We start from the raw sequence: 23,619 nt of genomic DNA on the forward strand, positions 1-23,619 counted from the left end.
GCCTGGAAGTTACCGTCCCCCCCTTCAGGAGCTGCTGAACTGCGCTCCGGTTCCCAGGGCTCAGGAAGGCGTCAGCTTGCCCCCACCTCATGAGTTACCCGAAGTCTGTGATGCAGGCGGGCAAAGCGGAGCCCGCAGCTGCAGCAGGCCTGCTGGCAGCCCCGCCGCCCAGCAATCCGACCAGGAGGCACTTCACAGTTGATGACTGAAATTGGGCGTCCTTTGGGCAAGCGGAAATTTGGGAATGTGTACCTGGCTCTACTAAAGGAAAGTCATTTTGTTGCAGCCCTGAAGGTTCTTTTCAAGTCCCAGACAGAAAAGGAAGGACTGAGCACCAGCTGCGCAGGGAAATTGAAATCCAGGCGCATCTACAACACCCCGATACCCTAAGGCTGTACAATTACTTCCATGATGCTCACCGGGTATACTTGATCCTGGAATATGCTCCAAGGGGCGAGCTCTACAAGGAGCTGCAGAAAAAACAGAAATTAGATGAGCAGCGAACAGCCACGATAGTAGAGGAGTTGGCGGATGCCTTGACTTACTGCCATGACAAGAAAGTAATTCACGGGGATGTTAAGCCAGGAAACCTGTTTCTGGGATTCATGGGTGAGATGAAGATTGCAGATTTTGGCTGGTCTGTGCACACTCGCTCTCTGAGGAGAAAGACAGTGTGTGGAACACTGGACTACTTGCCCCCAGGAATGATCAGGGGAGAACATCTGATGAGAAGGTGGATCTGTGGGGCATTAGGGTGCTCCGCTATGAGCTGCTGGTGGGAAATCCACCCTTTGAGAGCACCTCCCACAATATGAGACCTACAGACGCAGCCTCAAGGTAGATGTGAGGTTCCCCCATCAATACCTTTGGGGGCCCAGGACTTGATCTCCAAGCTTCTCAGATACAATCCCCAGCAGCGGCTGCCCTGGCCCAGATCCTGAAGCACCCCTGGGTCCAGGCCCATTCCTGGAGGGTGCTGCTTTCCTGTGCTCAGATGGGTTACTGAGCCCTGTCTGCCTCTGTTCCTTGCTGTTTGTTTAGGGAGCTCTCCTGGCTCTGCTACCTCATCTGTCTTCTTCGTTTCTTCTAAGATGCAAGAGGCTAATTAATAACAGCTGAATAATTTTATACCAGGAAAAAAAAATGATATCCAAGGGCTCTTACTGAAGTTAGTGGCAGGTGAGGGGGCTGCTTTTCTTCCTCTCTGGTGCCTCCTGGTAGTTTTTAGAGCTTGCACTCAGGAACGTACTATACTGAACAATTCATTCACTTAGCCAGTCATTCAACTAATACATATTACAGCTTAACTAGTTACAAAGAATTGTAGGAAATGCAAATAATATAAGAAAGAGTCCTTTTTCAAGACTCTCTCTCTCTTTCCACCCCTGCTGCAATGCAGTATATTATAAATGCCACAGAAGTTATATTGCATAGTTCACATTCTGAAAGTTCTGAGAAGAAGGATGACTTCTAGGCCCAAAGCCTGGACTGAGTTCCTGATGTTCACCTAAGGAACAAAAGGTCATGTGGATTTTTGTTCCTTATTTTGTGACTTTGTATACCACAAACCAATTAATTTGCTTGTGTTGGGGTATCCTTTTCTGTGACATGAAAGGATTAAATCAGTTTTGCCAATCAGATGCATGAAATATGGGACTATAGGGGACAGAGTGGGAGAACAGGGGCAGTGAAACCAGACAGATCTGGTTTCATGGCCTAAACTTGGGGTCTTAGATCAGCTGGTTAGCTCAACCTCTCTTAGTCCTAGCCTTCTCATCCATAAAATGAAAACAATGGCAATATATACCTTTTGAAAATTTTCATAAGATATAAATAAACTATAACAGAGGGATGAGCACAGATTCAATGGTCAATAGTCATAATTGTTATTAACTATTAACATAAAAAAGTTGCTTCTAGGTATTACATATTGTTTTAAGTCTCTGATTCTATATAATTTATTTTTGCCATTATTTTCTTCACTCACCATGGAAGAAATTAGTGTTCTATATTTAATGAAGGCCAAAGGCTTTGGCTTGGTAAATACTATTCTTAAAATTTTCCTCCTTTTCAAATTATGTAGTTTCATGCAAAGCCTGGGGAAGATGCTACGTTTTTATTTTTTAACGTACTAGATTTTGCCCATACTCTTTGGAAAATGCTAGGCTTTATTTCAGTTGTGATTTGTATGTGAACTCTAGTTAGATCAATCAAAAACAATGAAGTCATTAGTGTGCATTGAGTTTAGTCACTTCTATAAATGCTACATTAATTGCTTTAGAGATTCTCAATTTCACTTCCACTCTGACAAGCAAGACAAATGGAGTTCACAAGCATGACACACTGCCAGGCACCTCCCCAGCAAGCTGGCTACAACATCATCTTCTTTTCACTTACGATGGCATACTGGCATGCAAGTAAATGAAAGTGATATTATCATAGACATAATCTTGAATCTACTTGCTTGTTATTTAAAACAAAAAAACTTAATTATTCTCTCATTTTGGAAGTTAAACCATTATTGGTAATACATTACTTGCAACACGCTTCACATCTGATTGGGGCAAAACAATATGTAACAAATTATGGTACAGAATCACATGACCCAAGGACAGGCACTTGATATGTGGAATAATCAAAAGGCCATCATTTACTCTCTGGAAGAAAATGTATTATATTCTAGAGATCACTACTATGAAAGAATAAAAAGATTTAGTCTTACAAACTGTAAAAAATTTAAAAGAATGTTTACTTAATAATATGTAGTTACTTGGATCTAAATGACATGATAAATTGTCCAGAAGCCCAGAAGACACACAGGGCACATATGTTTATTGTAAGTAATCTATCATTTCTCTAAAGCAGTGGTTCTTACAGCCCATTTTCACTCTTAAAAATAATTGAAAATTCCAAAGACATACTATTTATGTGTATTATACATATGGGTATTTACTCTATTAGAAATTACAGGTGAAAATGTTGAATATTTAACTCATTTCAAAGTAACAATAACAAATCCACTAATGTTAATATCAAATTTAAAAATAACTATATTTTTTAAAACATAATTTTTGAAGAGAATAATATTGTTTTACATTTTTGCAAATCTTTTAAATATTAGAAGACATCTGGGTGCTCATATCTGTTTCTGCATTTGATCTGTTGTAATATCACAAGTCATGTAGTCTCTGAAAAACTCCACTGTACCCTCCTGAAAAAATGACAATGAAAAAGGCAAATAATTTTTTTCGTTTAATTTTAGTTGACATGTAATAGTTGTACATGTTTATGGGATACAGAATGAGATTCTGATACATGTATACAATGCATAATGATCAAATCAGGGTAATTAGCATATCTATCACCTCAAACATTTATAATTTCTTAATGTTGGGAACATTCAAAATCTTTTAGCTTTTTGAAAATATACAATAAATTCTTGGTAACCATTTTTATCCTGCAGTGCTACAGAACACTGCAACCTATTCCTCTTATATATCTGTACTTTTGTATCCATTAACCAACCTCTCCCTATCTTTCCCTGACCCCACCCCTTCCCAATCTCTAATAACCACAATTCTATTCTTTACTTCTACGAGATCATTTTTTTTTTTTAGCTCCCACATTAGTTAGAATATGGGGTAATATTTTAGTATTATTATGAAAATAGTTTTGACCTCACTGAAATGGTTGTACAAACAATCCCCACTCCTAGCCTCTCAGAGCTCCTGGACCATACTTTGAGAAGTACTGCTCTAAAGTTTTATAATATTTAAAGACTACATTCATTATTATTTTTGGTATCTAATTTTCATTTATGTGATGTCTTTGTTTCCCTATTTGAAAGCTTCTTGATGGAGAAAATCATGTACCACAAATCTTAAATATCCTTTACAGCATGTGGTAGGGCTGCCTGGAACCACAGTACAGATGAACAAGTAATATTGATTAGTTGATCCATGATGCCTATGGTCCCTTTAATGACCTTTAAAATATGTAACATAGCAGTATTTGTACAGTTTGTCAAATTTTCAGCCCATTATGCCAAGATTCTACCTAAATAGGAGAAACTAATGGTATCTGAATTTATTCTTGATGAAACAAATTATTTTCCTAGGTAGCATCTGTAATTTTTGGAAGAGAGGTATGAGAAGAGAAGCTAGAATTCTAGGGAAGTTGTTATTATATATATATTTTTTTCCTGTAAAATTTGCCTTAATACATCAGTCAGGTAGTATTTTAAGTTCTAATCATTTTGTATGTTTAGCTGTTATTTCATAATTATACAACAATGAAAAGCAAATAACATAGAAATAAATGTCAGTGTGAATTAAAAAGAAGCTATAGTTTCATACCTCTGAATGGAAAGAAAAATGTAACAAATATTTTTACTATTTTTATTTATTCTACTTCAAAATCAGATCCTTGGAGAGACACCTGTTAGTAACTAAGAAATGAAACAGTTATACATTCATCCCTGCTGAATCGTTCCAAAGTGAGATGGCTGGAAAAATATATAGTAAAGGATGAAACAGTCCCCCTAAATTAAAGGCTTTATTAAATAATAAATAATTTCTTTGACTCTACAAAATGGTTCTATTATTTCCTAATCTGGGAAACCCACAGAGAAAGACTTAGTATCTACTACCATTACCTTGGTAATCAGTTAACTGTTTTGACTATTCTGTGAGAAAAACAGTATATAATGAAAAAAAGGCTCTTTCCTATTAGAATCTGGGTAAACAAAATAGCTTCTAGACTGGGGAATATAAAGAGGAATCACCTATTTGATCTGACTCTTCCTTTGTCATGAGTCATAGGACAGCAGATATGCTAGTTTTCTTTTGCTTTCAGAAGAGGTCTACATTACCTAAACTCATGTCAGAATCACTAAGTACAAGGCATCAGGGCTTGGTAGCTCAGTAAACAGAGTTCTCTTATATATTTTATCCTGAAACTAATTTTGCTCTTGATCCACATAGATTAAAAAAAAAAAGCCCTGAAGCCTTCCTACTTACACTTACAATGTATTGAACTATCACTGTACAAGTAAATTTAGGAAGCAAGGGATGGGGGAAGATTATGGATAGTTAATATTTGAACAGTAAAACATATATGCCTGAGATTATTAACAAATGTTCATTGATGTGATTATGAATTATTACAACAGAATTAATCAAGAAATCTAAATAAACTAAATTGCAAATGCTGAAACTAAGCTTATAACAAATTAATTTAAAAAGCAAAACTACCATCATTCAAAAACTATATTCAACAGAAACCAGGCACGAATTCCCACTACTTGTTCGCATGCATGTAAAGTGGGAATTTGCAGCGTTGGCTAGCAGAATGTGGCAGCCAGAGTCTAGATTATTCAGTTTGAATTCTGGGTAACTGTCATTGTATGCTATTTTTAGCTTATTAATGCTAAGATTATTTAATTCTTAATAAGCTGGTAGGTAGTCCTTAACTGTACTGTGAAAAATCCAAGTTCAATGGCTTGTGTTCCACTTCCCTTTAAAAACCAAATAAAGGATTTACATTTCTGGTCCAGGTTATGATCCATCAAGTGGAACCTTTCAGGTCTTTAGGCCAAGGATCTATATTTGAAATCATTGCTGTGAGGCTTATTAAATCTCCATGGGAAAAGATCAACGAAGTCATTCAACAAATATGTGTTGGGTATACTAAGTGGCAGGCCTATTTGAGATTTGGCAGATGCAGTAGAGAACAAGACAATAACACTCCTTATAGGAGTCCACCTTCTAGTCAAAGGAAGTCAGAAAACCAACAGCCGCCCAACAAACCACTGTTAATGCCCTCCAGTGAGAGACCACTAGGAACACACCCTCAACAAATGGGTTTATTAACTGTTGTAGCAAGGAAGAACACACACTATAGGGAACTGTGAAGCATCTTAGTAAGAAAGTGTTAGAAAAGACTTATTAAAGAGTTTGGGCATATGTTGGGTGATTCTGGCAAGGGTTTAAGAAAGCAGGGCTTTGTTCTGGATTGGATGCTATCAGGAAGTAGAAGCAATTCTAGGATAAGACATCTTAATAAATCTTATCTATAGCAAGAGCAGACTAGAGCGAGAATGAAGCTATGATTGGTAAAGAAGTAGTATTCACTTATTTTAATCAAGAGGTGGTTTGACATTTTGTGGGTTATATAGTGATCCTGATTTTATCTGTTTTTAAATGAAATAACAATGTGGACATATTTTATCTCACTTTATCATGGTCTTAGAGTGACCATGACTCATGCTGGTATTCTGTGAGATTCTTTCTGTGGAATAGGTGAATAGCATGATATACCCGTTAGCTCTAGGCAAGCTTTTAATGACACTGAGGCCTCGCTGTGTGAATTATATCAGTTCCCAGATATCAGGAACTACTCTTGTCTTCCAACCATGCAAACTGGCCAAGCAATAAATAAAAAAGTATCAAAGAATGACAAAATGTGGTAAAAGGGAGAGCCCTTTATATTGGTTTGTCATGGAAAGGCTCCTAGATTTGAACAGCCAGAAGGAGCCAGCATATGACTACCTGGGGGAAGAGCATTTCTATTCCAGTGAACAATTACTGCCACAGCCCTCAGACTGGAAAGAGTTTGAAGCATTTGAGGGCCAAAAGAAAGATAGTGTGATCCAAGAATTGTCAGTGAGGAAGAGAGAAGGCAGGAGAGAAAGCCAGATGGCCAGATGGGAGCTTTGTAGGCTAGGTAGGGGACTGAGACTTTATTCTAAATGTAATGGAAAATCATTGAAGGTCTGAAGAATATAATAATGACAAAAATTTACTTACATATTTAAAAGATCATCCTGTATATTCAATGGAGAATGCTTTTGGGGGTTGCTCAGTAGACAACAAACAGAGATGCAAGTCAGGAGGTTTTGCATTTTGGCAAAAGACAATAATGGCTTGCCCTAGGGTAGTGGAGGTGGAGATGGCAGAGAGGACTTTCTGAAGTTGTGGGACTTATTGATGGATTAATGTGGGAGGTGAGGAACAGAGAGAAATGAGTAATGGATGATTTTATACATTATTGAGTTCTTAATGTCAGTGATAATCTTATTCATATCATTCCTAATACTTGATTCACAGAGAGTACAGGATGTTGAATGAAAGAATATGTGTTGTGGCTAATGTTGGCACTATTAAAAAGCTTCAAAATTCTCTGCATTTATTAACTTATAGTTGAAGTCTGGTTCTTAATTCTTTCTATTAATTTGTAGATGTCACAGTGGTGGTAGCAAAACGCAAAATAACCCAGGACTAGACACAACTACTCAATCAACGTAGTATTGTCATAAATAAGTATTTAGTAAATGCTTGATTTACTAAACAGGCAGACAATAAATAGATTTGGAGAAAAAAATTAAAACAGAAAACTTCAACTTGATAAAGAATATTTATAAAAACCTACAGTTTACATAATACTTAATAGTGAGAAGCTTGAAGCTTCACTAAGATCAAGACAAGGCATGGATGTCCCCTTTCACTAGCCATTTTCAACATCATACTGGGATTACTAGCAAATGCAATAAGATAAGAAAAATGAATAGAAGGTATACAGATTAGGAAGGAACAAATAAAACTATCTTTCTTTGCAGGTGACATGATTGTCTATATTGAACATCCAAAAGAATTAGAGAAAACTCTTATAACTAATAAGTGATTATTGTACAGTTGCAGAATACAAGTTTAATATAAAAAATTCAATTTCTTTACTATATTCCAGCCATGAACGAGTAAAATTCTAAATTCAAAATATTAAGACTATTTGCATTAGCACCCTAAAAAATGAAATACTTAGGCATAAATCAACAAAATATGAAAAAGCTCTGTATCAGGAAAGCTATAAAACTCTGAATAATGAAATCAAGGAACTAAATAAATGGAGAGTTATGCCATGTTCATGGATAGGAAAACTCAATATTGTCAAGACGTCAGTTCTTTTCAACTTGATCTATAGATTCAATGCAATCCCAATCAAAATCCCAGCAAGTTACTTTGTGGATATTGAAAAACTGACTAAAGTTTATATATAGAGGAAAAAAACCTAGATTAGTTAACAAAATATTGAAGGAGAAGAAGAAGTCAGAGGACTGCCATTACCCAACCTCAAGACTTAGTATAAAGCTATGATAATCAAGAGAGTGTGGTATTGGTAAAAGAATAGACAAATAGATCAATAGAACAAAAGAGTCTAGAAGTAGATCCACGTAAATATAGTCAACTGATCTTTGACACAGAACAACAAAACTTATACAATGGGGCAAAGATAGTCTTTTCAACAAATGGTGCTAGAACAACTGGACATATACCTAAAACAACAACAAAAAAGAATCTAGATACAGAATTTACACCATTAACAGAAATTAATTCAAAATGTATCATAGACTTAAATGTGAACAGCAAAAGCATAAAACTCCTATAAGGTAACACAGGAGAAAATACAGATGAATTGGGGTATGGAGTTGACATTTTAGATACAAAACCAAAGGCATGGTCTGGACAGCATTAAAATAAAAAACTGCTCCACAAAAGACACTGTCAAGATGATAAGACAAGCCACAGACTAGGAGAAAATACATGCAAAATACACATCTGATAAAGGACTGTGATCCAAAATATACAAAGAACTCTTAAAACTCAACAATAAGAAAATGCACACAAAATGGGCCAAAGTTCTTAACGGATACATATTACAGATGGCAATGAAGCATATGAAAAGGTGCTCCACATTATAAACCATTAGGGACATGCAAATTGAAACAACGATAAGATACCACAACACACTTATTAGAATGGCCAAATTCTGTAACACTGACAATGCCTAATGCTGGCAAGGAGGAAAAGCAACAGGAATTGTCATTTATTGCTAATAAAAATGCAAAATGGCTTAGCCATTTTTGGAAGAGAGTTTGGCAGTTTCTTACAAAATTAAACTTCCTCTTAACATACAATATAGTGATCACTCTCCTTGGTATTTACCCCCAACAGTTGAAAATTATGTCCATAAAAAACATGCATGCAGAAGTTTATAGCAGATTTATTCGTAATTGCCAAATCTCAGAAGCAACCAAGATGTTCTTTAGTAAGTAAATGGATAAATAAACAATGGTACATCCAGACAATGATGCATTATTTATCATTTACAAAAAAATAAGCTATCAGATTATTAAAAGACATGGAGGAATCTTAAATGCACATTACTAAGTGAAAGAAGGCAATATGAAAAGGTTATATACTGTACGATCCCAATGACATCCTGGAAAAGGCAAACTATGGAGATAGTAAAAAGATCACTGATTGCCAGGGGCATGGGGGGAGGGGAAGGGGGAGATGGGATGAATAGGCAGAGCATAAAAGCTTTTTTAGGGCAGTGAAAGCACTCTGTATGACACTATAATGTTAGATACATGTAATTATGGATTTGTCCAAACCTACAGAATGCACAACACCAAAGAGTGAACTGTAATGTAAACCATGGACTTTGGTTGATGATGATCAACTGTAACGAATGTAGGACCCTTGTGGAGGATGCTGATAACAGGAGAGGCTGTACATGTGTGGGGTCAGGGAGTAAATGGGAAATTCTACCTTCCTCTTAATTTTGCTGTGACCTAAAACTGTCTTTTAAAAAATAAAAATAAATTTAAAAATCATAGAGGAAAAAAGTTTAAAAATAAATAGAAAAAGATTAGGCAATTACTCATCATAGCAGATTAAAAATAGCAAAGGTTCTGAATTTTGACCCAAAACACCTTCGATAGGTTGCCTAACCTTACTTCATTAACTCAAGTGAAGGGTACAGTTACGTGTATTGAAGAGGCTGTAGAATTGACCGGGGTGATGTTTTCTGCCATTTGTCAACCTTGGAAAGTCACATGCCCATCAGATGGCACTGTCTAATTTCCTGCCCTGTACCCTGAGTGAGAACTATTCTCAGGAACAGTACAGCAGCTGAGTAATTAAGTATGGGCAATAAACCACTGCTTCAGATCACACTAGAATCCTTTGCTTTCTCACCAGAGGAGTCCTTCAGGAAGCAGTAATGAAGCATAGTATGGGGGCATTCCTCATTAATGCCTATAAAGGCTAATAACTCAAGCCCAGACTTTCTCTTTCATGTGAGATGACTCCAGCAGAGGAGCCTGGGCCTCTTTGGTATGCTTTCTTAGTGTGGAACCCAACAGTGCAAAATATTGTTACGTGTAGGCAGAATTAAGTGTGGAAAAGAAACAGGAGGCTTATTTCTTTCTCTGTTGGTATGTTTGATGCAATATAGCCAATAAAAAGACATATAGTCTGTTTAAGAGGCTGAATCTGGGAATGTCCTTGGGAGGCATTAAAGGAGTAGTTTCAATCCACAGATAACATGGCACTAGGTACAATGTCAGGTTATCAAAATTGTTTTTTGCATTCAACACACTTAGATTCTTGAGGGTTAGAGTATATTTAAACCACACTGGTAAGAGCTGTGGGGAAAAATACAAATATCTCAGAGATCACATGGTAACAACCTACCTATGTGGACCTCAAATTGTGTAAAATCATCACAGTGAAGGGAACTACTTCAAGGAAACAAAGATAGAACATGATCATCCTAAGGCCCAAAGGCATAGCTAAGGCAACCTCTCAGATATTAAATAGATTTGGCCAATCATGCTCATTTACTCCTAATTCAAAACAATTATTTCATGATACAGCCAAACCACAAAGTACTCTTTTGTGTAAGGCAAAAGGTAAAAGTGAATTTCTAGGAGTTAATAAACAGGTTAGCAGTTTTCTTTCACTTTGCTCATAGCACCATGGAAAAATCATTGCAGTGTAAGAAACAGGATTCTGTCACACCACTGCCTCACATCCAATGCTGCAAGAGAATAAAATATCGACATACTTAGGTGTAGTTCTCATAATTTTGCCCAACTCAAAGGAATGACTGAAAACACTACTGAGCAACATGAAAACACCTGAGGAGGGGAGAGAAAATGATCATTCTTTCCAATCTTCTTCACACCTTTCGATTTCATATAGCTAAGGATACACATTTCTCACAGTGATTGAAGAGGGTGGTAACCTCTGTCAAATCTGCAGAGTCAAGACATGAAACTCAATTTTAAGAGCTCAGTAGAGCAGAAAAATAGAAGAAAGGTAACTTGTAATTTCTGCCAATTAGATATGCAGGAGTAACTAAGTGAAATCAATGCTTAAAAAGACACTTTCTTTGACTTTTTAAAAATTGAATTTCTACATTTTAATAACATTGTCATGTGTAATTATAGGAGTGTTGAATTTTATTTCCTCTTTTCTGAATCCTAAGTTTGTCTTCTGAGAGAAAATAAAATCTTTAAAGGGTACTCACATAAAATGTGGTAAAGCCTAGTACTTTCATATCATTTTCAACAATCAATATACATGAAAAAAGAAAACAACCTATATTTCAAGAATTGGCAGGACCATGCTGCATAGAAAAAAAGATTTAGAGAGCCTGAGTGCATGCCCCTTGGATCTCATGACTCTGCTAAAATGACAGGTGATTCCTAGAAATTCATTAATCCTTTCAATGAATATTTACTGAACACCCACAGTGGGCAATGATCAGTACAGGAAGCTGGGAGTAGGGTGGAGGTGAGCATAATATACAATGATAAATAAGACTCAGAATATGCCCTTGAGGACCTCATGGTCTACAAGGGGAAGAGACATATTTTTTTTTTTTGCTTTGTAGTAAAATTAATTATGCATAAGAGTCATAAGAATTACAGATAAAGTATCATGAAAGTTCAGAGAAGAAATTACTTTACAAGGAAGGATCAGGGAGGAATTATAGAAATAGATATAACTGACATTGCCTGGAAAGATGGGAAACCTTTGGACATGTAGAGCAGGTGCAAGGACATTTTCCTTGAAAGGGAAGGCATGAGCAAAGCCATGAAGAAAGCATGGTGGACCAATAAATTGTTCAGTTCACCAGAATCAAGAGGAAGACAAGAATGGAAAGACAGACTGGGGATTTACTGTATGTGATAAGCTAAATAATGACCACCTAAAGATGTCTACATCCTAGCCCCTGTAATTGTTAAATATGTTAACTTACATGTCAAAGACTTTGTAGATGTAATTAAGTTATGAAACTTGAGTTGGGGATATTTTCCTGGATTGTCTGGTGGGTCCACTATAATTACAAGGATCCTTATGAGTCAAGGAATAAGACAGGATGATGAGAGTCAGAGATGGAGATGCATCAAGGGAGGCAGAGGTCAGAGTGATTCAAGAAGGGGTCATGAACCACAGAATGCACCACCACAGGTGGTGTCCAGAAATGGAAGAGGCAAGGTAACACATTCTCCCCTAGAGCCTCCAGAAGGAATGCAGCCTTTACAATCCATTGTAGACTTCCAAACTCCAGAACTGCAAGATGACAATTGTGCTGTTTACACCTGCTCTAACAAATCACTATATTTGTGGTGGTTTTTTACAGTAGCAACAGGACACTAACGTAGAGTGGAATACTTTGAATATACTACTGATAATGATTTACCCATTCCTTCTTGGTGGTCCCACAACTTTTGCTAATTATTTTATTATAATACTTATATTCCATTTTTTAATTTTTAAATATATTTACCTGTCTGCCTCCCCTGAGTTACCAAGAGGATAAAAGTGCTATTAACAAAATATAGAAAATCCACAAAGAGAAAACAATTTCAGAGCAAGATGCTGAACTGTTTTGTGTACATTTGAAATGTCAGTAGGTCAACATGTTGGGTGGACAGTTGGAAATGGAAATTCATACCTCCTCCTTGAAGATAAGGGTGATAATTCCCAGTAGCAGTTACTATATTTTATTATGATAGTGCATAAAATAGAATCATTGAAGTGTGACTATTGACCAATGAGAAAATTTAAGTAGTGTGTATTCATGAGAAAGAAATTATTTAATCAGGATATTTTGACATAGATAGTTGGAAGAAGTGATTTTATAGTAAGTATTATTAGCTAAAATACCATCATTTTAATTAACTTGTGAGCATCTATAATACAGATGAATTCAGGGATAGAGAAAAAGACCTTTTAAAGAAAAGTATATCACTAACAAGTTCCTTGGTTTCTGAAATATCTCCAACAGGACATTAATCCCTCAAATTCACAAATATTTTCTGAGTACCTACAAGTGCAAGACAAGGTGTTTCATTCATTTTTGTCCTAACATAGCCTTTGCCTTTGAGAAGCATACTGTCTTCTTTCAGTGTGAAATTGTACTCCTGTAAAGGAGTAGATACTTGGAATTGCCCTAAATTACTTTTTTTCCTAAGGGTATAAGTCTTAAGTCTCCAAAAAATGTATGTGGCCTATCTTACATCCTGTTTCTGGGGTTCATCTCAGTAGACTGGGGAGAGCCCGAGGGCACTGTTTTCTGAGAACCTGAGGAAGCTGGATGACCGGGCTGCAGAGGGAACTTCATGTAGGGGAATGAGGCAAGGAAGGCTTAAAGCAAGGACAAATAAAAACAACCTTTGCCTTTTTCCAGTCCTGGGTTGGCCCAGATTACCACTACTTCAGGGATTTTATAAAATGCTGCTGCATTGCTTTTGAAAAAAGACAGCCTGGTCAGCAGAGTGGGATGACCTCTCCCAACAGAAGTGCCAGGATGTTTAGCCATCAAGCAGAAATTTCAGGGGCATTAGGACACTCCACTCTTCTATCCCAAAATGAAAACCATGTAGGTCAAAAATATAAGTGAAGGGAGGGCAGGATTAAAACCCTTAGCTGCTCTAACCTTAGAAAAGTTGATGGGGTGTCACCCCCAGCAAAAAAAGAAAAAAAAAAAGAAAGAAATCAAACAAAAAACAACTCCAGAGACCTATATTCACATTGTATTCTAAAAAACAATGATTCCTGATTTTAACAGAATATTATATGATCAGTGACCTCTGAAGTAGTACAACACGGAGGATGACCTCCACCACTCACAATTCTTAATGCCTACATACATATACATGTATATTTTTTAATTGTAAAATATGTGTAAGGAATTCCCTGCAAAGTGTATACTTTCCCATAATATGTGCTTGGTTGCTTTTTTGGGGGAGCGGAATAGCAAACATTTTTCAAAAACTTCAGTTGGAATATCCAGCTTTTTTGATCCCCAAAGCATGTGTGAATTGAAGCATTCCTCTTTAAGTGACAATTAAAAAGTGAAATGAACCAATTTTTGCTGAAAACCATTCTAAAATGTATTATTCACTTCCTTGCCTTCTTAATCAAAGGACACTAAACATAATTTAAGCTTTTTTAAAATAATGAAATAGGTTTCATTATTATGAATGATAATTATTCTATGTTCCTGTGATACAGGGAGACCCTTAGGGATTGCTGCAGTATATTGAGCTTCTTGCCTGTACATGAAGTGGTCTAGCTGCTTTTTTTTTTTTTCATATTGTGTTAGCTGTTCATAAATTTTCCCTGTCCTTGCCTGCTGTGGTATTCTATGTTAGTTGCCTTTTTTTTTTTTTTTTTTTACTACTCTCACTGTAGTCAGTCTACCTGCTTTCATCAACTTCTAACCTATCAAAAGCAAGAAATTCCCAATGTGCCAAAGCTCAGGTAAATTGCCTTGCACTGGGGTTTCAGACCAGTACGTCTCATACTTTAATGTGCTACAGTTAACCTGGGTATCTTGTTAAAATGCAGATTCTGAAGATCCTGCTCTGGTAGTTCTAGAATGGGAACTAAAATTCTATGTTTTTAATCAGCTTCCAGGGGATGCCTCTGCTGCTGTTTCTTGGAATACATTTTGAGTAGCAAGCTATTAGATAATCAGGTGTATTTTTTTTTTTGAATTCTATCTAGAAGTAAACTAGTTTTAAGGGAGAGATTAAGGACTACTCTCCTATAAAGAAGCTCCAAAAATTTAGAATATTTTAAATTTGATATTTCCAAAATGATTTTCCTTATCAATATACTCATCCTCTGACCTCCACAGACAAGCATATCTCCCTTCTGTACATGAACACAAAACTTAATTTCTGCCTCTCTTATAGAACTTATATCTTCATATATTGTTGTTATTATTTATATATTATATATAAGTTGAGTACTAAACATGAAGAGGGATCCAGTCTCACATTATCTGTGAATCCTCTGAAACTATATCTTGCTCAAAATTGTTGTTGAATAAATGTAGAGATTAAAATCTACAATGTTGTTTCCATAAAATTTCTGAGTATTTGTTGCATGAATTTTTCAGATAATCAGGAAGTAAAGCAATATTATAATAAAATATATCAATATCAATTTCTAATAAACTATTAAGAAGTGTTTTCAGAGTTCCTGCCTCTATGCTATATGTAACTATTCCTAGTTTCCCTACACACCTAACACACACACCCCTAAACATGTGTCTTCATAGTGTTTAACTTCCAAAACCTTTCAAGAAAGGTTCTGGGATTAATTAATACTAAAATATAAACGACTAACTGCAGCTTAAAGTACCATTTCCTCCCCCAAAATCTCCAAGAAGGTTTTGAATGTTTTAACAGAAATCAAAGCCTATATACAATGGGATGAAGCTGCAAAAGAAGAATTTTGGGCTTTCAATTATAAAGCAAAAGATACTTTAAATAGAGGCCCTCTGAATACTCCCTCATCATGTTAACAGTGAGCTTCTCCTAACTGAGTAACTGCTAATCCACAGCTTGCCTACACCTAGGCTGTCAAGTTTTCCAATAGTGATAAACTGCTTCTAGGCTGATAGGAAGAACTAATATGCACAGAAAATCCACACCAAAAATGCAAGTTATAGAACCAGTCAAGGGTAAAGCAGGACAAACATAAAAATCAATTTGGTAGTTCCTTTGGATCATTGTGCTTCTTTTCAATGGCAGACAGGACTAATCTTCTATTGGGAAAGAATAAATCAAAATCCCAGTTTCCATTAAATGTTTGTGTAAAAAAAGAAATGGTAATTGTCTAACTACAAAGGATTTAAATATCTAAGTAAAATTATCAGTGAAAGCAAACATCATGCTAACTTCTGAGTTAATGTGACACAATATCATATTATCACTAATTTATTTTTTAATTTTTTTTAATTAAAAAAAATTTTTTTTGCGTCAGAGTCTCACTCTGTTTCCCTGAGTTGAGTGCCATGGCATCAGCCTAGCTCACAGCAACTTCAAACCCCTGGGCTCAAGCAATCTTTCTGCCTCCGTCTCCCGAGTAGCTGGGACTACAGGTGTTCGCCACCATGCCCGCCTAATTTTTCTATTTTTAGTAGAGATAGGATCTTGCTCTTGCTTAGGCTGGTCTTGAACTCCTGATCTCAAGTGATCCTTCTGCCTCGGCCTCCCAGAGTGCTAGGATTACGGGCATGAGCCACTGTACCCGGTCCTTTTCACTAATTTAATATGGCACACCAATTTGCTATTTACCTCACACCTTTAATTAAATCAGTGTTTACCTACATGAAATTATGACTGTAATCGATACCAGGTGCTCAGAAGGAAAAGGTGAGACACAAAATAAGACATTCAACATAATTTAGAGAGATTTATATAAAGCTGCTCTGTACCAACACATTCCTAAACAATAGAGAATGAGAAGAAAATAACTCTACATGGATTCTACGGAGTCTAGAGGAATTTCTCCTGATCACAGGATACCAATGTGATGAAAAGTGCGCAAAAGGTGTCTGCATCTGCCTTTTCTGACCCTACAGATTGTTCACTGTGAAAATAGCATAATAGAAATCTGAGCATAAAACTGGCAAGCAAGGCACTCTGGAGCTACAGACAAGCTCTGTCTGGGATGCAGTGCAGGCAGCTACAAAATGAGGGCCCTACATTTGCTTTCTTGGTCATCCAGGAGTTGCTCAATTGTGAAAGGCAGACAACAGAACCTTGATTTCAGGTAAGATAAAAGTCATAAAATAGTTATTTTCTTCCCACAACAAAACAAACCCAACAAGTCAGCACATTCTGCTGAAAAGGATAGAGAGAATAGGTATGAGCTTGGCAGTGCCTTGCAAATCTCAGGCCACAGTTGCCATGAGACCAAGCTTTTGAATTGCAGGGAAATGGATTTGAGCCCCAGCCCAAGAAATCACGGCTGAACTGCTTAATATCTCCAATTTCAGTGTCCTTATCACAAAACATGGATGGTAATCTCTACCTAATGGGGAGCTTATAGGATAAATAACATTATGGATTGTTTAGCAAAATGAATGCTTAATAAATAGTATTTATTACTACTTCCATGGAAGACAATCATATTCAAGTATAAATTTTATAGTTTCTTTCAGCTTGTCTAAAAATTAAGGAGATGAACTGAATGCATACTAAGATTCTGTAATCACCAGAGGCTTAAATGAATTAAAACATGTAAAGCACTTAGGGGGTACTATAAAAGAGTAAGCTATAATCACAGAAAGATATATAGTGTGAAAGAAGATGGGCTCAGAGACCAGATCATCTGCATTCATATCCCTATTCTGCTGCTGACCACCTGGTATGCTTTGGACAAGTCACTTAAACTCTTTCTGTCTCGGTTTCCTCGCCTGTAAAATGAGAATAATGATATTAGCATTTACTTTCTGAATTGTTTTAAAATTAAATGAGTGAATAGATATAAATAAGCAAGGGTGGAGCAAGAATGTTGAATAGAAACCACCGGCCGATTGTCCCTCCCCCGAACACCAGATTCAACAACTATCCATGCAAGGAAGTACCTTCAGAAGAACCAAACATCAAGTGAGTGATCACAGTACCTGGTGTTAATATTATATCAAGGAAAGAGGCACTGAAGAAGGCAGAAAAGACAGTTTTGCATTGCCTACACTACCCCTCCCCATCCCTAAACAGTGCTGTACCAACATGCCAAGTGGAGAGAGAATGCGTGTGCCCAAGGGATGGAGAGTGAAGTGATTGTGGGACTTTGCATTTGTTCTGTTACAGGGTAAGAAAGCATAGGGCAGAACTCTGCCAGTGCCCAAAGAGGGAATATTTAGACCAGCCTGGCCAGAGGGAAATCCTTCAGCCCGAAACCTGACTTTCGGCCAACCCCACAACCAGCTGACAAAAAGCAGCCTGGAGCATGGAATGAATTTGTAAGGCAGTCAGGCCACAAAGGCTACAGTCCCTGGGCAATTCCTGTGGCCATACTGGCTCTGAACCTGTGGGCTTGGGGTACACATGACCCAGTGAGACACCAGTGCTGGTGGGTCAAGCCAGAGCCTACGTCACCCCTCCCCCAATTCCAGGCAGTTCAGTTCAAGGAGAATCTTCTGCTTGGGGAAAGGAAAGGGTAGAGTTCAAAGGAATTTGTTTTGCAACTTGGGTACCAGCTCAGCCACAGTAAAATAAAGTACCAAGCAGACTCCTAAAGCCCCTGATTGTAGGCCTTAGTTCCTAGACAGCATTTCTAGGTTCACCCTGGTCCAGAAGGAAACATGTTGCTCTGAAAGGAAGGTCCCAGTCCTGACAGGATTCACCACCTGACAACTTGGACTTTGAATAAACATCAGAGGTAGCCAGGAAACAGTCAACATGGGCTTCAGGTGACACTGGGCTGGCCTCAAGGGTGACCCGGCACAGTCCTTACTGCAGTGGCCATGAGGGAGTGCCCACATCACTCCTTCCTCAACTCCAGCAGTCCAGCACAGACAGAAAGGGAAGAGAGAGAAAGACTTTGCCTAGTAATCCAGAGAATTCTCCCATATCTTACTCAAGTCCACCAAGGAGATACCACCAGGAGTCTGCAAGAGTCACTGCATTACTAGCTTGGGGCACCACCAGTGCTGACGCAGTTGCAGTGATCAAAGACTTAGATTACAATACTCAATTCCCTTTGAATATCTGGAGAGCCTTCTCAAGAAGGATGGGTCCAAACAAGTGCAGACTGTGAAGATGAAAATAAATATCTACCTCTTCAATGCCCAGGCATTGATGAATATCCACAAGCATCAAGAACATCCAGAAAAACATGACCTCATGAAATGAACTAAATAAGATACCAGTGACCAATTCTCAAGTGATGGCGATATGTGACCTTTCAGAAAAAATATTCAAAATGGCTTTCCTAGAGAAGCTCAATGAACTTCAAGACAACACAGAGAAGGAATATAGAAGCTTATCAGAGAAGTTTAACAAAGAGATTGAAAAAATAAAATAAGAAATCAAGCAGAAATCTGGAGCTGAACAATTCATTTGACAAACTGAGAAATGCATCAGAGGCTATCAACAACAGAATTGATCAAGCAGAAGAAAGAATTGGTAAGCTTGAAGACAGACCATTTGGAAATAAACAGTCAGAAGAGAAAAAAAAAAATGAAGCATGCCTGCAAGATCTTGGAAATAGCCTCAAAAGGACAAATCTAAGAGTTATTGGCTTTAAAGAGGCAGTAGAGAGAGACATTGTGGTAGAAAGTTTATTCAAAGAATAACAGAGAACTTTCCAAACCTAGAGAAAGATATCAATATTCAGGTAAAAGGAGGTCAGAAAACACCAAGCAGTTTTAACCCAAACAAGACTATCTCAAGGCATTTCATAGTCAAACTCCTGAAGGTCACAGACAAAGAACAGGTCCTAAGAGAAGAAATAAGAAAAAAAAAAAACAAAACATATAAAGGAGTTCCAATGTGTCTGGCAGTAGACTTCCCAGTGGAAAGCTTATAGGCCAGGGAGAGTGGCATGACACATTCACAACGCTGAAAGAAAAAAACCTTCACCATAGAATATTATATCCCACAGAAATGTCCTTCAATTATGAAGGAGAAATAAAGACTTTCTCAGATAAATAAAACTGGAGAGATTTCAGCAACACCAGACCTCTCCTACAAGAAATGCTGAAAAAACTTTTCAGTAGGAAAGAAAAAGACATTAATGAACAATAATAAAAACATCTGAATGTATACAACTCACTGGTAATAGTGAGTACACAAATACAGAATAGTATATTGCTGTAATTGTAGTGTATAAATCACTTACATCTTGAGTAGGAAGAGTAAAAGACAAATCTATCAAAAACAACTACAAAAACTTTTTGAGAGATAGAACAGAAAGACATAGATGGAAACCACAGAAAGTTAAAAAGTGTGGGCGTGGGAAGTTAAACTGTAGAATTTCTTTTACATTTCTCTTTGCTTGTTTATTTGTTTATAAACAGAGTCCTCATATGTTTAAAATAATCAGTTATAAAATGTTTTTCGTAAGCTTCATGGTAACATCAAATCAAAAAAACCTACAATAGATACATAAAAAATGAAAGCAAGAAATTAAAACACAATGCCAGAGAAAAATCACTTTTAACAAAGGAAGATAGGAAGAAAGAGAGGATCATGAAACAACCAGAAATCAAATAACAACACAGCAGTAGTAAGTCCTTACCTCTCAATAATAACATTAAATGTGAATGGACTGAACTCTCCAATCAAAAGACATAGAGTGGCTGAATGGATAAAAAAAACAAGACCCAAATATATGTTATCTATAAGAAACACACTAGGCCTATTAAGTGTGGTCCCCAATCCCTAGGCTGCAGACCGGTACCAGTCTGTGGCCTGTTAGGAACCAGGCCCCAGATCTCTGCTGCCTCCCCACCACTGTCCATGGAAAAATTGTCTTCCATGAAACTTGGGAACTAGAGGGCCACACAGCAGGAGGTGAGTGCCAGGCAAGTAAGTGAAGCTTCATCCTGGTGAGTGGTAGGTGAGTGAGCAAGTGAAGCTCCATCTGTATTCACAGCTGTTCCCCATTGTTTGCATCACCACCTGAGCTATGCCTCCCCTGGAAAAATTGTCTCCCATGAAACAGTTCCTGAAGCCATAAAGGTTGGGGACCACTGCCTATAAAGACACACATAGACTGAAAATAAAGGGACAGAAAAAGATATTCAACGCAAATGGAAACCAGAAAAGAGCAGGAATGGCTATACTTGTATCACATAAAATAGATTTCAAGACAGAAATCATAAAAAGAGACAAAGAAGGTCATTATGTAATGATGAAAGGGTCAATCCAGTGAGAGGATATAATAATTCTAAATATATATGTACCCAACACTGGAGTACCCAGATATATAAAGCAGATATTATCAGATCTAAATAGATAGACCCCAATGTGATAAACATTGGAGACCTCAACAATCCACTTTCAGCACTGGACAGATCATCCAGACAGAAAATTAACAGAAACATGGGAGTTAATCTGCACTACAGATCAAATGGACCTAACACATATTTACAAAATGTTTTATCCAACAGCTGCAGAATACACATTTTTCTCATCCACTCATGGATCATTCTCAAGGAGAGACCATATGTTAGACAACAAAAAAGTCTTCAAAAATTGAAAAAATTGAAATCATATCAGGTATTTTCTCTGACCACAATGGAATAAAAGTAGAAGTCAATAACAAGATGAACATTGCAAACTATATAAACACATGGAAATTAAATAATATGTTCCTGATTGACCAGTGGATCAATGAAGATATTAAGAAGGAAAATAAAAAATTTCTTAAAACAAATGAAAATGAAAACACAATATATCAAAGCCTATGGGATACAGCAAAGTAATAAAGAGAAAGTTTATAGCAATAAGTGCCTTCATCAGAAAAGCAGAAAAGCTTCAAATAAACAACCTAATGATTAATCTCAAAGAACTAGACAAACAAGAGTAAACCAAACCCCAAATTAGTAGAAGAAATAAAAAAAAACGGAGCAGAAATAAATTAAAACCAACAAAAAAATCATGAAACAAAAAGTTCATTTTTTGAAAAGATAAACAAAACAGACATACCTTTAGCCAGACTAATTAAGAGAAAGAGAGAGAAGACCCAAATAAATAATATCAGAGATGAAAGGGAAGACATTACAATTGAGACTGCAGAAATTCAAAGGATCATTAGAGATTACTATGAGCAACTATATGCCAATAGATTGGAAAACTTAGAAAAAAATGAATAAATTCCTAGACACATACAACCTACCAAGATTGAACCAGGAATAAATCCATAAACCAACAAGTAATGGCGTAGAAGCAGTAATAAAAAGTCTCCCACCAAAGAAAAGCCCAGGACCCAATGCCTTCGTTGTTGAATTCTAGCAAGCATTCAAAGAAGAACTAATATTAATCCTAATTAAACTATTCCAAAAATTCAAGGAGGAAGGAAATACTCCCAAACTCATTCTACAAGGCCTGTATCACCTTCATACCAAACACTGAGTACAGAAAGATCTAACTCTGGTCTAGATTCCTCCTATAGGTCCTATTTTAGCTTCTGGCTTTCATGAATGGCAAGAATATTAGGATATCAGTCATATTTGTTTTTCCAGCTTCAGATTCCAGGTAAGAATTTTTGTCAAAAAGGCATGAACTAAAAAACTCTTTCAGGAATGGGAATAGGAGATTAAAATATTTGTTTTTTAATGTACAAGTTTACTAGGTTTTGCTCACAAAACTGCATATTACTGGCTTTCGGACCATTGTCCTTCCCTCATCTCTCGGCCCTACTCTGTCTGCCGTTCCAGGGAAACAGACTAGGAATCAAGGGATCTGTGTGCTGGATTCGGCTTGGCTTATAGTTGGTTGCATGATTAAAGATGATAAAGGTAAGTTAGCTCAACTCTGTGTTCTACTGACCTCAAAGTGTTGGGGCAGGTAGGGAAATAGATGAATAATAAAGGAAAATAAAGTTCAGGGGGAAAGTTAGAAGGGCAGAACAAATATAAAATGATTGGGAAGGCTCAGAAGAATCTAGGCAAACATTTAAAAAGCCTCAAGTTCCTTATAGTATCACCGGCTATGTCATATTGCCCATTCCAAAGTATGAACTTGCTTATGGTTTAGAGTTTGGAGCAACAGATGCATAGTATTCAACGACTGGAAAGCAAGTTATTTTTTCTTTCTTAGTCAACTCCTATATAATAGTACTGGCTTTTAGATTGTTTAGTTAAGTACTATGGGTTGGTGGAAGGGAGTACCCTGATTAATTGTCCATCAATATTTATTGCAGGCACAGGAGGAACTAATGGCAGGAGTGACATACAGGCTACACATCTCGTACCCTAATTCTAGTCCAATGCTTTTAATTTCTGCATGAGATATAAAGAGACTTGGGAAAGAGAAATAGCTTCTTAAGATTGCACAGCTAGTTACTTTCAACTTTGGAACGTAATTACAAAGGCAAGTTATACATTTGCTTATTCCTGTTATGTTATCTCTATTAGTAATGTCAAACACGAATTTTTGCTACTTCAAAAGCTGTTTTATTTCATAAATTTGTGATGTCTCTATTATATGTTGCCAGTATGAGGAAATGACTATCTAATTTTGTCAATGTAATATTTATTCTCAATCCCTGTTATATATCATCCATTCCTCCTTATTTGAAAGTTGATAAAATCTGTTGGCAACTTCCTTGTAGCTGAAAAGCAGTTACTCAAAACAGTTTGCAGAATTTGCAGTATAAATGGGTACAAAGCCGTTCTTGAAAATGGATGTGCTTTTTTGCTTCGTATGTTTAACTCAATTTTCCTAAAGTCTATTATAAACTTTAAAATTATTTATTACCTTTTTACATTCTTGTTTTAAAATTTCCAAACTACAAC

The 23,619-nt window shown here is 36.7% G+C and overlaps 1 protein-coding gene and 1 pseudogene across 18 annotated transcripts in view; one reads left to right on the forward strand and one right to left on the reverse strand.

The window, feature by feature from the left end:
• The window catches only part of NRXN1 (neurexin 1), a 1,034,155-nt gene that overhangs the window by 65,095 nt on the left and 945,441 nt on the right, over positions 1-23,619 (reverse strand). The window lies entirely within an intron of this gene.
• LOC123636631 lies at positions 90-1,006 on the forward strand (annotated as a pseudogene).

Source organism: Lemur catta, chromosome 4, assembly GCF_020740605.2.
Source record: "Lemur catta isolate mLemCat1 chromosome 4, mLemCat1.pri, whole genome shotgun sequence".
NCBI classification, from domain to species: domain Eukaryota; kingdom Metazoa; phylum Chordata; class Mammalia; order Primates; family Lemuridae; genus Lemur; species Lemur catta.